A 17,315-nucleotide genomic window follows, 5' to 3' on the forward strand; every position below is an offset into this window, starting at 1 on the left:
GTCCGCTGTCCTCGGTCGGCCCGAATATCAAAGTATAAGGCTGACGTCGGTCAAGGCGCATTTGACTGACATCAGGACGTCAGGGTACAAATGCGCATGACCGACGTCATATCCTCAGTCTTTTTTGCCGCATGGTCCGATGCAGAAGCAGCGTTGCAAGTGCCGGTTGGCATTCTGAAATTGTTCGATTTCGGAGTTTCAGACCGAGTCAAAGTTGGCTAAGTACCCGCTAGAATATTTTAGTTTTTCTTGCCTCAGTGGTTTACCGGATGTCAGAAAAAGTGAATAATTGTATTTCTTGTGGGAAACAGATACGCATAGAGACTACCATACTTTGTGTATTCCTTGTTTAGGGCCTGAGCACGACGTTGTTGGGTGTCGCTCTTGTGCTAGATTCAATAAGCGCACTATTAAGAGAAGATTAGATTGTGCCAGGTTAGTCTTCGAAGCGGTGCAATTATAAAATGCCATCGGATGCTCCGACGCCCGCTTCTTGAAGAAGCGCAAGGACAAAGCAGTTAAACCTAGGCTGGAGGAACCGCCAGTACCGGACGCCGGTTCTTTAGAGGTGTCGGTGGAGCCGGTGGTTCCACCGGAGGTTTCTTTGGGATCCCAGGGAGAGACTTTGTTATTACAGGATGTGGCCTCTCAGGAGGCAGGCCAGGCTGATGGGGCTTCTCAGGTTACTATACTCCTCCCTGCCTAGGGTGGTTAGGCCCTCTCCTTCTGTTTCCAAGGCTTCTCCCAGGGGCAGGCCAGGTTTAGCTTCAGTTGGTGTTACCCTAGCTCTTCAGGAACTGTGCCCAAGAAGCATATGCTTAAAATGGCAGAAGATTTGATTACTTTGATTAGGGTTCTATGCCCCTCCTGATAAGAGACCTAGGGTGGAGCCTGAGCTAGGAGTTTTGAGCAGGCTTCAGATGTTTCAGAGTCTTCGCTGAAGACTTGCAGGAGTACTCTCCTTATTCTGATTTTGATGTGGATGATTCTACTCCTTCTGCTTCTCCTCCTGAGGATTTTTCTTTTCAGAAACTCTTCATTCCATGAGGGAGCATTTTAAGTGGGAAGGTCAGGACTTCTCTGATTCCAGGAAAAGGCTTAGGGAGTTTTTTTTTTACCCCAGCATAGGCCTTTGGCTATACCTCCTGTTTTGGATGTAGTGGAAGATGTTTTACAGAGGCTTCTCTTAATCCTGATTCTTTGCCTCCTGCTCCTGTTAAACCGGATAGGTATTACAGGGTGCCTGAAGCTCATAAGTATCTTTTAAGAGTCCTAGGGCAGACCCAGAAACTGTTAGCCAGGGGCCTAAAGGTGTTAAGGCTTCTGTTGTTAAGAATCCGGTTCCTGCAGACAGAGGCCAGGGCCTTGGATAGATGGGGAAAGAAAGTTTATACTTCTTCCACTCTTGCTATGAGGGCTTTGAATTGCCAGTTTCACATGTTGAAATACCAAAACTATCTCCTTTCACAATTGAAGTCTAAGGTTGATGCTCTGGCAGAAGGTATTGATTGTAAAGAGTTGCAAGATTTAGTACATGTTTCTGAACAGGTGGGTAAGCATTCTTTGCAATGTGGTTTTGATGCTGTACAGGCCTCGTCTAGGGTGGCTGCCACTGGGTCAGTTCTTCACAGGCACGCCTGGCTGAGGGATCAAAATTTATCTGAACATGTTAAAACAAGGATTTTAGATGCTCCTTTACAATCTGACGTGTTGTTTGGTCCTCCTGTTGAAGCAGTTTTAAAGAAAATGGAAGACAAGGCTAAGTCTATGCAGACTGTTAAAGATTTTTTGCAGGTCCAGCCTCCAAAGTTTAGTAGAAATTGGCCTACTAAGGGTGGACGTATCCTTCTTATGATTCCCAGTCTAGGGGTAGATCTAGACGTGGTAGGGGCAGAGCTCAGGGCTCTTTCAGGCCTAGAACAGGGAGTTCTCCTGCACAGTCTTCGGTGAGGGCAGGGGTCAGTCCTTTGTAAACAGACCCAATGACCTACCTTTTCAGCTGCCAGAGCCTTCTCGCCTGGCAGCACCTTTGGGAGGAAGGTTGGCACTTTTCAAAGAAAATTGGAGTTTAATTACCCAAGACAGATGGGTATTGGATATCATACACCACGGTTACAGGTTTTATTTCCATACCTTGCCTCCTTTCAAAGGCATGCCAGACGTTCCTCCTCAACAAAGAATAGAGGCTCACAAGCAAGTTTCTCTGTTACTCCAAATAGGGGCCATACAGCCGGTCCCTATGCCAGAAGTGGGCCTAGGATTTTATTCTCGCCTGTTCCTAGTACCAAAGAAGGGGAACACGTGGAGACCAATTTTGGATTTATCTACCCTCAACACTTATCTGGACATTCCCAAGTTCAAAATGTTGACGTTACAGCAGCTTTTACCTCTGCTGGGCAAAGATCATTGGATGGTAACTTTGGATCTCAAGGAGGCTTACCTTCATGTTCCTATCAGACTAAGTTGCAGGAAGTATCTGCGTTTTCGAGCTGGGACTTCTCACTATCAGTTCTCTGCATTGCCCTTTGGCTTATCTACTGCGCCCAGAGTGTTCACGAAAGTTCTGGCTCCAGTGATAGCTTTCCTCAGGCTAAAAGGAATACAGATCTATCCTTATTTGGACGACTGCCTGATTCTGGCTCAAGGAAGGGAAGAGCTTCTTCATCATTTGGAATATGTGATAGCAGTGCTAAGATGCCTGGGGTATTCTGTGAACGAAATAAAGTCCAGTCTAGTACCCTCAGGACATGTGCTTTCTGGGTGTGAGACTGAATACAGCATCCCAGATGGCCTTTTTAACCCCGGACAAACAAGAGTCTATCCCTTTACTTCCATCAACTATCTCATCAGTCCGGGCTGACTGCAAGGACAGTCCTTCAAGCCTTAGGGTTCATGGCATCTTGTATTCTGGTGCTTCCCAATGCCAAACTGCATATGAGGAAGCTGCAATGGTATCTCAAAAATGTATGGACACAGCACTGCCAGGATCTGGACACTGTCATTCAAATAATACCTTGCATTCAAAAGGAATTTTTGTGGTGGGCTCAGGAATGTCACCTAAACAAGGGACTCTCTGTGACCCGGCCAGAGGCGAGTCAGATTTTAACGACAGATGCCTCGGACAAAGCTTGGGGAGCTCATCTAAATGGAAAGTGGATACAAGACAAGTGGCCTGCCAGACTACAACATCTACATATCAACCTGAAGGAGATGTTAGCAGTCCAGTTTGCATTAATAGCTTTCAAGGATTTACTTCTTCCAGGGCAGGTGTTGATTCTAACAGACAACACAACTGTCATGTGGTACATCAACAAGCAAGGGGAACGATTCTTATCCTCTATGCAGGCAAGCAATGATTTTGTGGGAGACTGCTCTCAGTTTACAGCTCAATCTTCAGGCAAGGTTTCTGCCAGGAGCACAGAACTCCTTAGCAGATGTGTTGAGCAGACGAATTATGGATCCCCACGAGTGGAAATTGGATCCTCATGTATTTCAGAAATTGACAGTGTCATGGGGAACTCCAGACATAGATCTGTTCGCTTCTCCACTAAACCATCAGCTGCCAAAGTTTTGCACAAAAAGGTTTCAGCCCACAGCTTGGAGAGTGGATGCTCTTTCGTTCAATTGGAGCAATCTTCATGTGTATGCCTTTCCACCTCTGCCTCTCCTCCCAAAGGTACTTCTAAAGGTCAGACAGGACAAGCCAAGGATGATTTTAATAGCTCCAGATTGGCCTCGACAGCACTGGTACCCATTACTGAGAAGTCTAGTACGGAAGCCTCCATGGCCTTTGCCTTCGATTCCACACCTGTTGTCACAGGAGGACAGCCATTTGCTCAATGTCAAGCTTCACTCTCTGCACCTAACAGCCTGGCATATTCTGTTTTGAACCATAGTGGGCCTCCACTTCCTCAGCAAGTTTTGAATGTTATTTTGGAAGCTAGAAGGCCTAGTACAAGGAAAGTGTACGCAGATAAATGGAAGAGATTTTTATTTTGGAGTGCAGCAAAAGATTTTGATGTTTCTGAGCCTAATTTGAGTGTGGCTCTTCAATATCTTACTGAGTTACTGGACAAAGGTTTGTCTTTCTCTTCTATTAAGGTTCATGCTGCAGCAATTTCGGCTCACTATGATTGTGACCCACCATTGTTTTCTCATCCTTTGTTCAAGCAATTTCTTAGAGGGGCAAAGAATATAAGACCCCACGAAGAGCTCCTACTCCTGCTTGGGATCTCAATTTTGTGTTGGAGAAACTCACTCTACAACCTTTTGAGCCTGCAGCTACTTCTGAGTTGAAATATTTATCATGGAAGACTGCTTTTTTGTTGGCCATTACCTCTGCAAGAAGGGTTTCTGAATTGCAGGCCCTTATGGCGGTTGAGCCTTTCTTGATTTTCCATAAGGATAGGGTATCTTTACGTACTAATCCTTCCTTTATGCCTAAAGTGGTTTCTAGTGTGGCTTTAAACCAAACTATTCATTTGCCTACTTTTTATGCAAATCCCCAAAATAAAGGGGAAAAGATTTTGCACACTTTCGATGTACACAGGCAGTTGCGATATTATTTGGACAGAACTAAAGGGTTCAGGCAGTCTCAGCAGTTGTTTGTTTCTTTTGCTTTGGGTTCTCAGGGCAAGCCTGTGTCAAAACAAACTATTTCTAAGTGGATTGGGTTTTGCATTGCTTTCTGTTATTCCCATCATGGCAAGGAGATTCCAGCTGGGATTAGGCCTCATTCCACTAGGGCTACTGCCACTGACAGCCTTTTGAGGGAGTGGCAACCAAGGATATTTTGGAGGCAGCTACTTGGAGTTCAGTGCATACTTTCTCTAGGCATTATCACCTACCACTTTACTCTAAATCCAGGGCTGGTTTTGCCACTGCTGTTTTGCAGGGCATTTTGGCAGCTCCTGCTTCCTTGTAGTTTGGCCATCCTCCCTTACCTCTGCTTTGGGATTCTACCCAAGTGTAAGGACTGCAGCAATGTGAGATGAAGAACATAGTACAGTTTTGTACCTACCATAAATGTAGATGTTCAAGATCCACATTGCTGCAGTCCAATTTACCCTCCTCCTTCCCTCTGTAGTTAGAGGTGGTTGTGTGGGTTGGGTTGTAAATATTGTGTATATTGTATATATTGTACATATAATTAGTGCAAGGGTGGTTGGTTGTTTGTTTGCTGTCTTTTGGTTTTGACCTTTATGTTTAGGGTCTTCTGACATCTGGGGCACGAAAAGACTGAGGATATGACGTCGGTCATGCGCATTTGTACCCTGACGTCCTGATGTCAGTCAAATGCGCCTTGACCGACGTCAGCCTTATACTTTGATATTCGGGCCGACCGAGGACAGCGGACTACCCAAGTGTAAGGACTGCAGCAATGTGGATCTTCGAACATCTACATTTATGGTAGGTACAAAACTGTACTTTTTAGAAATTGAACAATTTCTAGCTTTTGATCGTTAAGATTGTGTTTGGCAGTTTCTCCCCATTTCTTTTGTTAATTTAGGTTCCTGTTTCGTTAAAGGTTTGATAAAGAAGCGGTGTTGTGGAAGTGTCAGCTGGGTTATGTAGTGTAAGTTTCTTGGCTGCTCTACTGCCCTTGTGTACCTTTTTCAGCAGCTTAAGATTTAGCATGGAATAAGTGGCCTAAGGTTTTCTTTGATAGCTTTTATGAGAATATATATATATATTTTTTTTAATTTGTCCAGTTTTCTCCCTTGGTGTATCTGCATTCTGATGAGTTTTGAGAGTTTTCTGGCACTTTTTGGCTCAACTTCACACTGGTTATTGCCCTCATCATAATTCTACCATATCGTACATTCTAGATTTAATGGTGCTGTAAAAAGAGTGGTGTGAAGACGCTTCTAACTTTAGTGCTCTTCCAGCTTCAGAGATGAAAATTTATTTTTCAACATTGCTTATGCCTTCAGTGTTTGGACTTTACAGTGGGCACTGCAGACATTAACAAGACAAATTCAAGAATTGTGTGGGGTCTTGACAAAGCAAGGCTTGACTTTGTCTTGAACTAAATCTTTTCTGCCTAATTGTTTGCCTTTGCAAAGGCTAGAAAAAAGAACGGACACCATGGAGGCCTGAAGCAAAAGCAGTTTGCGTGTGTGCGGGTCAATCGTTGCCATAGTAGAAGCTGACTCGAAAACGACTAAAGCTAATTACCCCATTGGGGACCTTTTTCTTGCATTAACCGATGTCCGAAAAAGTCAATGTTCTCCGCTGTGGAAAACAAGTACCGCAGCGAGACTTCCATACCTTCTGCATTACTTGTCTAGGCCCAGACCACGATGTCCCCCTTTGTCGGTTCTGCGCTCTTTTCAGTTCTAGGACTATTTGCCGTAGAGCTAAATCTGTAGCCAGGCATTTCCGAAGTAGTTCCTCGCATTACGAAATGGCATCCGTCGGTCAGCGGTCTTTGGATATCCCCCAAAAAACGTAAAGATAAAGAGACAGACCATACAAACTTTAGGCCTTCTGACGACCTGTCCTTGAAGCAAGTAGTCAGTTCTGAGGAATTCAGTGAGTCGCATTTGCAGCCCCTGATGCCCAACTAGTTTCCTTCGCAGACCTCTACTGAGACCCTTTCGGAGTCCGGTATGTCGCCGGGAAATGCTTCATCATCCGATCCCTTGGTTGTCTCTGCTTCGTGAGGGTAAGCAGACACCGGCTTCCGAGGAGGTTCTTTGTACAACGGATTCAAGGCAAAAACTGATGTTTTCTTCTCCCGACTACGGCATCCCAAAGACAAATGGATTAAGGTCCGAAAGCAAGACCATTCCTAACAAACCAGTCTGTAGTCGCCATCTTACTCCTTCTCCGCCACCTTAGATGCAGTTACTGAAAATGACGGAGGACCTCATCACTTTCATCAGGGGTAGCCATACCACTCCTAAAAGAAAAAGGGATGCTTCCCCTGAAGTTCACTCAGAACCGGATTCTAAAATTTCTGACTACCTTGATTCAGATGAGGAACAACAATCTCTCACTGCCTTTGAGGATTCTAATGCAGAGGAATCCATTCCTTCTGCCCCCCCCCCCAAGAATCTTTCATTTGGGGAAACCCTACACACACTTAGCATTTCCACTAGGAAGCCCAAAATTATCCTCGGACTAAGAAAAGACTAAGAGAATTTCTAGACCTTCCTCAGCACAAAACCTTGACCATCCCTCCTATTCTGAATGTGCTGGATGATGATTTCAATGAATCTAGCCTCACCCCTGACACCCTACCCCCCCCCCCAACCCGTACCTACAAAATCTGACAGGTATTACGGGGTGCCTGATTCACATACATTTTTGTTTAAAAACCCTGCAGCATACCCAGAAGTCATCACACAGGGGCCCAAAGGAGCCAAGGCTAGCTCATCTAAAAACCCAATTCCCTCTAAGGACCCAATCTTTAGACAGATTGGGTAAGAAAGTTTACACCTCCTCAACTTTAGCTATTAGAATTCTTAACTGCCAGTTCCATATGCTAAAATATCAACAGCACACCTTTGAACTTATGAAACAAAAATTTTCATCTTTACCCGACACTAATACTTCCAAGGAGTTAGCAGATCTTCTGCACTGTACTTCGCAAGTAGCTAAATGTTCCCTGCACTGCAGATTCAATGCCCTAGAGCCTCAAGAAGGGCCGCTGTAGCAGGTTCAGTCATTAGGAGGCACGCATGGCTAAAAAAACAGCCACTGCCTGATCATGTAAAATCTAGATTACTTGGTGCCCCCCTGGATAAAGACAGACTGTTCCTTGTGCCAAGGAAAGAAGGCACTTGGCGACCCATCCTCAACCTGTCCACTCCAAACATCTTCCTAGTGGTCCCAAAATTCAAAATGCTAACTCTTCAAAAACTTTTACCAGTGCTGGGCAAAAATGCATGGCTAGCCACTCTAGACCTGAAGGATGCCTCCCTCCATATACCCATAAAGGAGTGTTGCAGGAAAATACCTATGCTGCAGAGCAGGTTCACAACAATTTCACTTCTCTGCGCTACTCTTTGGGTTATCTACGGCTCCCATGGTCTTCACAAAATGCCTGGCCCCAGTGATTGCCTTCTGCAGACAGCAAAACATCCAGATTTACCCTTATCTGGATGACTGCCTAATACAAGCAGACAAAGACTTAGAGTAGTCCAAATACAGGCATTGCTGTATTCTGGACTTTTGGAAAGTTTCTGTGTTGCCCATTTCCTTTCTTGGATAAATGGAGGCTTCTTTGTTCACTAGTGGCAGTGAGGAGCTTAGAGCAGCCTATCTATTCCTGGAGGAGTTTTCCCAGCACAAGAATCTGGTAGTTTATTGGCCGTTTTGGGCCAATTTCTAGCTCTTTCAAGTCCCCCTGTATAAAACCCACTTTGGCGCGGTTTTTGCGCTTGTTACTACTCAGCCAAGCTCCTCGTGGTCCTGCAGAGTAGTGCTAGCAGCAGAGAGGCTAAAAGAGCGACTGCTAACCTGATAAGTGTTTTTTTCCTGCTACTACCTGGGCGACTGTCCAATCTAGCTCAACTGCAAGTATTTCTGCTTCTTGAACTGTTTTAAACTGTTTAAAGTTGATGTCCTTCATGGATGCATCTGCAGTCATAACAACTGGGTTGTCCTGTCGTCAGGCAGCCCTTCAGTCGGCCGGATTCCAAAGTCCGGGTCCGGCTTCGGCTGATGTCGCACTTCACCCGACGTCATCTCTGTTGGTCTTCGAGTATAAAGGCATCAGCCGACGCCATTTTCCTCAGTCTTTCTTGCCGCATGGCGCCCGAAGCAGAAGCTGTTCGCAAGTGCCGGTCGGTCGGATCCAGAGATTACTTCTACCGAATACTACTTCGAAGACTTCTAAAGCTAAGTACCCCGTTGGGGACTCTTTCTTGCCTCAGCCGATGTCAGAAAAAGTTAACAATTGTTTAACCTGTGGGAAACAAATACCTCATAAAGATTTCCACTCTTACTGTCTGCCTTGTTTAGGCCCAGCCCACGACGTAGCAGCCTGTTCGGCCTGTGCTTCTTTCAACCGACGAACGCTTAGGCGTCGGTCGGAGTTTGCTGAACAGTTTTTCGGTTCTGATTTTGCGTACATTATGCCGTCGGATCCTCCGACTTCCCAATCTACCAAAAAATGCAAAGATAAAGACCGACACTCGCGGTCCGCGGTTTCGGCCGAAACCATGGTTAAGCAAACCGCGAGTGTCTCGGGTTCGGCCCAAACCGAGAAAACTGATCAAAGTACAGCTGAATCTATCTCTACAACTGAGGCCCCTGCTACCATTCTTGAATCGGCCTCAGAAATTTTATCCACTACGGTGGTTACCACTGACTTATCAGACACCATTCCCTTGGATGTCTCTACCCCAGCACGTGGTGCTGCTAGGCCTCCAGCAGCCATGTCCATTAAGGCCTTCGCCAGGGCTAAAGCAGCCAAGACTACTAAAACAGTGCCTGTTAGACCCCCTACAACCAGGCCCTCCTCTAGTTCTCAAATGCTTACTCTGGCAGAAGATTTAATTTCATTAATTAGAGGATCTCAATCTCACCCAGACAGGGCCTCTCAGCCCCCAGAGAAGAGACCTAGGGCAGAGCCCCCTGAGCCAGTGTCCTCTGATGATTCTGCCGATGAATCAGACATAACTGACCAGCCAGAGGCTCCTTTCTCCAATTTTGAAGACTCTGATGCTGAAGAATCCATTCCAGCTGCTTCCCCACCAGAAGAATTCTCCTTTGGGGAAACCTTACATGCCATGCGAGAGCAGTTCCAATGGCAGCAACAGGATTTTTCAGACTCCAGAAAAAGACTTAGGACCTTTCTGCACCTTCCACAGCACAGGCCCTTAGCTATACCTCCTGTTCTCTCTGTGGTGGATGATGCTTTCAATGATGTCTGCTCCGCACCAGATTCTTTACCTCCAGCCCCTGCCAAACCAGACAGATTTTACAGGGTGCCAGACACTCATCACCACCTTTACAAGGCTCCACTTGCAGACCCCGAAACTATATCCCAGGGTCCCAAGGCAGTAGCCGCGACCACAGCTAAAAATCCTATTCCTTCTGAAAGGGAAGCAAGGTCATTAGACAGATGGGGCAAAAAGGTCTACACTTCAGCTACTCTCTCAGCTAGAGCTTTAAACTGTCAGTTTCACATGATACAATACCAAGAGTTTATGCTTGATCAGTTAACTAAAAAGCTAACCACTGATTAATCTCTTGATAAGAAATATGTATTAGAAATGGTAAATAACATACAACAGGTTAGTAACCATTCCTTAAAATGTGGCTATGATGCACTGGAGGCTTCATTTAGATCAGCCATGACTGGCACAGTGATAAGAAGGCATGCATGGCTAAAGGAGCAAGCTTTTCGGATCATGTTAAAGCTAAGTTGCTAGATGCTCCTATGGATAAGACAAGTTTGTTTGGTACACCTGCCCAGCAGGTTATGAAGAAAATGGAAGAAAAGGCAAAATCTGTTCAAACGGTTAAAGATTTCTTGCAGGTTCAACCCCCAAGGTTTAGCAGGAACTGGCCTGCCAAAAATTGGTCCTTTCCTGACTCCACAAGATCTCAAAGGGGCAGGAATAGACGTTCCAGAGGCAGAAACCAATCCAGAGGAGGTGCCTACAGAGGACGACAGTGGCAAGGTAACAACAGAGGCACAGACACAACCTCCGCCACTACAGCAACACAGCCACAGTGACTTAATTCTAAATCCGCCTACAAGGGAACAAATAGCAGCTCCTCTAGGCGGAAAGTTAACCTTATTTTCAAAAAACTGGCACTATATAACAAAAGACAAGTGGATTTTACGAACCATAGATCAAGGTTACCGGTTCCACGTCCACACTTTACCAGTCAAAAGAGGAATGCCAAATCTACCTCCAAATCAAAAAACAGAGGCTCTACAACAGATAATGCAGTTAACAAACATGAGAGCTGTGGAAAGAGTGCCAACAGCAGAGCAAGGAAAGGGGTTCTACTCAAGACTATTCCTAGTTCCAAGAAAGGAAAAAAGTTGGAGACCAATTCTGGACCTGTCCACCTTAAATACATATATCATTGTCCCAAAATTCAAAATGCTGACCCTACAGCAACTTCTTCCCATGCTGGGCAAGGAGTGTTGGCTGGTAACTCTAGATCTCAAGGAGGCATACCTGCACGTCCCCATTCGACCAATCTGCAGAAGATACCTCAGATTTCTTGCAGGATCAGAGCACTATCAATTCTCAGCATTGCCCTTTGGCTTATCTACTGCCCAGAGTATTCACAAAATGCCTGGCATCAGTAATCGCCCATTGCAGACTACAGGAATTCAAATTTACCCATACCTGGACGACTGCCTGCTACAAGGGGACAACAAAAGCAAGCTGACAACAGATTTACAAAGGGTCATTTACTTGCTACAAGCACTGGGATACACAGTCAATTTACAAAAGTCAAGGCTGATACCATCCCAAACAAGGACATTCTTGGGCTGAATTGGACACAGTAAAACAAATGGCATTCCTAACTACAGAAAAACAAAAGAACTCCCTCTTTACTTCTTGGCACTAACAAAACTGAACAAGTTAACAGCAAGAAAAGTACTGCAGGCCTTGGGCTTCATGGCATCATGCATAATCTTGGTCCCACTTGCCAGACTACATATGAGAAAACTACAGTGGTACCTAAAGAATTTATGGTCCCAACACAGACACAGCCTGGAAACAGAAATCCCATTAATTCCATGCTTAAAACAGGAGTTCCTATGGTGGGCTCAGGCATGCCAGTCAAACCCAGGGCTACCCTTTCGCAGAGGTCAAGCAAGCCAGACCATCACAACAGACGCTTCAGACCTAGGATGGGGGGCCCACATGCTGGACAAATGCGTGCAAGGTTTGTGGACACAGGATCAACTTCACCTGCACATCAACCTAAAAGAAATGCTGGCAGTAAAACTGGCAATCCAAAAGTTCAGACCATTTCTCAAAGAGGGCCAGTTGATGATAAGGACAGACAACACCGCAGTCATGTGGTACATCAACAAACAGGGAGGCACTCATTCATACCCCCTATGCAGAATGACTTTGGAGCTGTGGACCCTGGCGCTCAGCTACAACATCCAGTTACAGGCAATATTTGTACTGGGAAAAGAGAATACTCTAGCAGACATATTAAGCAGAACCACATCGGATGCCCACGAATGGAAGCTGCACCCGGACATCTTCAAGACCATCTCAAAGAAATGGGGAATGCCTCAGATAGATCTATTCGCATCACCTCTCAATCATCAGCTCAAAAAATTCTGCACAAGGACATTCCACCCACTAGCATGGAAAGTGGATTCGCTCTCCTTCAGCTGGAAAGGCCTAACAGCATATGTATTCCCACCTCTTCCCTTGATACACAAGGTATTACTAAAAATCAAGGAAGAACGTCCAAGGATAATCCTGATAGCTCCAAACTGGCCAAGACAACACTGGTACCCACTGCTGAGGAGCATGTCTCGGAACAATATGTGGCCAATACCTCTGATGCCTTTGATGTTAACTCAGAACAACTACAGCATCATACATCCAAACCTAAAAACGTTACAACTGACTGCATGGAACATCACATAGCTGCAGCTAACCCAGAACTTTCACAAAGAGTTAAAGACATTATTCTTGAAGCACGCAGACCTTCAACAAGAAGGAACTATGCTGGAAAATGGAAAAGGTTTGTCATTTGGAGTACTGAAAGAGGAAAAGATGTCAAACATAGATATGCGTAACATTCTGGAGTATCTGGCCGAACTTCTTCATTCAGGCCTGTCCTACTCCTCCATCAAGATACATGCATCAGCTATTTCAGCAGAATACAGCTTTGATCCACCTGTTTTTTCGCACCCTTTGCTCAGGCAGTTCCTCAGAGGAATCAAGAATGTAAAACCTCCAAGGAAACCACCATTACCAGCTTGGGACTTAAACTTTGTGCTAGAAAAGTTGACACTATCACCCTTTGAACCAGCAGCAACAGCAGACCTACAACACCTGTCATGGAAAACTGCTTTCCTTCTGGCAATTACTTCAGCAAGGAGGGTTTCAGAACTACAGGCCTTAATGGCAGTGCAACCCTTCCTAATCTTCCACCAAGATAGAGTGTCCATGAGGACTAATCCTACATTTATGCCTAAGGTGGTATCCAGAGTCTCTTTAAACCAGGCAATCCACCTACCTACCTTCTTTCCCAACCCACAAAACAGAGGGGAAAGAATACTACATACCTTGGATGTACATAGACAGCTACGCTACTACTTGGACAGAACAAAAAGTAGCAGAAAGACTGACCAACTTTTTGTAGCCTATGCAACAGGAAGAGAAGGAAAAGCTATTTCCAAACAGACAATCTCAAAATGGATAGGAAATTGCATACGATTCTGTTACTCCTTCCATGGAAAACCAATTCCACAGAACATAAGACCTCATTCTACAAGGGCAACAGCCACTACCACAGCCTTCTTACGAGGAGTGGCAACCAAAGACATTATTGAGGCGGCTACTTGGACCTCCGTGCATACATTTGCCAAGCATTATAATTTGCCTCTATATTCCAGATCCCGAGCAGGGTTTGCCACTGCTGTACTGCAAGGGATCCTAAACACACCATAATCTAGTTTTATCCTCCTCCCTAGTTGGCTATGGTATTCTACCCAGTTGTTATGACTGCAGATGCATCCATGAAGGACATAGTACAGTTTTGTACCTACCATAAATGTAGATGTCCGAACTGGATAGCATCTGCAGTCAGGATTACCCTCCTCCTTCCCTCTGTGGTACTCCTAGGGTGTTTACCCTCCTAATAGCTAGCTGGTGGGGGGGGGAGTCTTTTATGGTGTATTTGTTTGTATATATGTACATACATGCTTATATTTGTGTTTACCTCTATCTATTTGGAAACATTGGCATCTATCCAAATTTTAGCCTTCAAGAGGGCTACTGGCATCTGGGGCAAGAAACACTGAGGAAAATGGCGTCGGCTGATGCCTTTATACCCGAAGACCAACAGAGATGACGTCGGGTGAAGTGCGACATCAGCCGAAGCCGGACCCGGACTTTGGAATCCGGCCGACTGAAGGGCTGCCTGACGACAGGACAACCCAGTTGTTATGACTGCAGATGCTATCCAGTTCGGACATCTACATTTATGGTAGGTACAAAACTGTACTTTTTTGCAACTGCACTTTTAAAGTTTGTCCTATTTGTTGCATTTAGCTGTTGAGGCTACACACTCAAGTGCGCTAGCCTGTGTTACATATTTATTGCATTTTCCTGCTGTTTGTTGCAAAAAAGAAAAAGAAAAAAATTATCCTTTTTTCCCGTCTTTCCTGACCTAGAGTAGTCCAAATACAGGCTTTGCTGTATTCTGGACTTTTGGAAAGTTCCTGTGTTTACATTTCCTTTCTTGGATAAAGGGAGGCTTTTTTGTTCACCAGTGGCAGTGAGGAGCTAAGAGCAGACTATCTATCCCTGGAGGAGTGTTCCCAGCACAAGAATCTGGTAGTCTATTGGCCGTTTTGGGCCAGTTTCTAGCTCTTTCAAGTCCCCCTGTATAAAACCCGCTGTAGCGCGGATATCCGCGATTTTGCGCATAGCGCAGCGCCACTTAATTGGGTTTAAACCATTCTCGGCTCCATAAAGTCTGCTCTTCACTTTTTCCCTTAGGACTGATCTAGTTCTCATAATATACACCCTATTCCTACTCTAAAGCCTGGCACTTGCTCACTAAAGCAATTATACAAGTCAGCACTAAAAAATTAAAAACACTACACCCTCACAAACTCCCCTTGAGTACCTTGTTCCCCATTGGCCCCTTTTTTCAATAATAAAGGAATTCCCAATACTATTCTAGCATGTCCAAAGGTCAGTTGTCAATCTCCTCTCCGGTCCAGCTGGTGAATCTGGGAATTTTGAGGCAATGTTACAACTGCCTCGTACACAGACAACCCTCTCCTCCTCCCGACAAATTCCAACACTTGTGAGAGATGCAACCATATAGCCAAACGGGAGGCTAAGCTCTCTCAACTCAGTACTGGCGTAACCAGTCAGGAGGAGAAGGAAACCACACTCACTACAATTCCAGTCTCATACAGACCTACCACGACAGCAAACCAAACACATAAACACACAAAACATACTCAGAGGCTCTAAATAAAAATCTGCCTAAGCAGCAGAGACCTCCAAAGCAGACACCCAAGCAACCGCTACCCCAAAACAAAACACGTGCAACACGCAGCTCACAAAGCCAGTGTTCCGAACAGTCACAGCTCTTAAGGCTAAACGGCACACCTGATACACTTGTAATATGTGACTCTATCGTCAGGCACACTGACGTCCCGCTCTACAGGCTGAACAAGGAGATGGTCACGGTGAGCTGCCTCTCGGGCGCTAGGATCCGCCACATAACACAAGCACTCGGGTCAGTCCAAGGCAAGTGCAAATATGACTCATTGTCCATGCTGGTGTGAATGACCTGAGACGTGCCTCCCTGGAGTACATGAAAAGAGACATAGAGGAGCTCTCTGAGCATGTAGCCCAGGCTGGTATGACCCTGACCTTGAGTAACATCTTACCCTCACCAAGAATGATGCCACAATATGAAGACAAGATGATCAATTTCAACAATTGGCTTAAGTATTGGTGTCATTCAAAGGGGATCCAATGCCTGTCAGCCTGGGATGACATGCTCGACAAGCCACGATGCTTCGCTAGGGACGGCTTGCACCTGTCACCCCTGGGCTTTCGGATTTTGGCAAAGACTCTTGCCACCCCCATAGTGCCTTTTTTAGGCAAGGCTCAAAAGACAAACCCACCTCCATAGGTATCACAAGGGATAAGAAACTGAGTAATGCTACTAAACGCCAGAAGTCTAAACCTCAAGATGCATGCACTCAAAACTCTCCTTAGCATTGAGAACATCGATATCTGTGCAGTAACAGAAACCTGGTTCAAGGCTCCCGAGAGCACCCGAGCTCTACCAGGTTATACCTCGTACCATGCTTTTCTGCTCCAAAACTTGGACCGAACCACAAAAAGAGGGGGAGTATCAATATTCGTCAAAGATACCCACACCTCCAGGTTGGTGGCACAGCACAACGTATCAGACTATCCATGTGCAACTAACAGTGGGTAAAACTGCCTTCCAGTTTATAGCCTGCTGCAGACCACCCTCCCAAACCCAGGAACCCCACTCGGCCTTCCTGAGAACACTGGAAAATATGATCGTCTCTCCAAACACCATTATATTGGGCGACTTCAACTACCCAAACATAGACTGGGAGTATTACTCTAGCTCCAACACCCTAGCCCAAAGGTTTCTAGAATTTATAAACTCAAATGCTATGGAACAACTTGTTACCACTCCCAGAAGAGGGAAAACATAATGGACCTGATCATCACCAACATGGGGACTCTATGCTCCTGACCAGAAGTGCATCCCTCACTGGTAAGATCAGACCATAAACTAATCTCACTGGATATTCACATCCCAACCCCACTCCCTGCACAGAAAACCACAGTGAAAAACTTCTCTAAAGCAAATTTCACACTCCTCTAAACCGAGGTGGAATCCTTCAAAGCCCCCGGGCCTGTGGAAAATACGGCCCAGACCGCAGAATTATAAACGCATTCTATGAACACCTTCAGGAATGCATGGATCATGTAATCCCACATCAAACCAAGACCCAGTCCTCCAAAGGCAGACGTCCTGTCTGGTGGACCCCAGCCATAAACAAACTATACAATAGAAGGAGGAAGCTACTACATGATTGAGCAAAATCCCAAAAAGGGAAGGCATCTCTGATCAGTATTAGCAAAAAACTACGGGCACTCATAAAATCGTTTAAGGCCAGCTTAGAGAGAAAAATTGCACAGGACACTAAGGATAATCACAAGGCTTTCTTTAGTTATGTCAGGAACCTGGGTGGGAATTCCCAAATACGCTCAGAATTAGTCCAAAATGACAAAAAATACACCAAACCCACAGACATTGCCAACATCCTAGCTGACAGGTTCAGCGCAACCCCCCCCCCAAAGGCAAATATCTATCCCAGCAGTGTGCTGCCCCCCTGACATCTCAGATGCTCAGGTAAGAGCCGCCCTCTCCAAAGCAAAAAACACAGCATCAGTGGGACCAGATGGTGTCCCAGGCTGCGTCCTACATGAACTCCAAGAAGAGCTAATCCCAAACATAAAACTACTGTTCAGTCTCAGCCTTACTACAGGATATGTACCCAAAGAGTGGCGTATAGCAACAGTGGTCCCTCTCCACAAAGGTGGTGCCTCAACAGATCATGGAAACTATCG

The 17,315-nt window shown here is 45.5% G+C and overlaps 1 protein-coding gene across 4 annotated transcripts in view; it reads left to right on the forward strand.

The window, feature by feature from the left end:
- HCFC1 (host cell factor C1) overlaps positions 1 to 17,315 on the forward strand; it is a 3,865,385-nt gene that overhangs the window by 674,361 nt on the left and 3,173,709 nt on the right. The window lies entirely within an intron of this gene.

Source organism: Protopterus annectens, chromosome 8.part0 (assembly GCF_019279795.1).
Source record: "Protopterus annectens isolate FY-2018-M chromosome 8.part0, PAN1.0, whole genome shotgun sequence".
Classification (NCBI taxonomy): Eukaryota; Metazoa; Chordata; order Ceratodontiformes; family Protopteridae; genus Protopterus; species Protopterus annectens.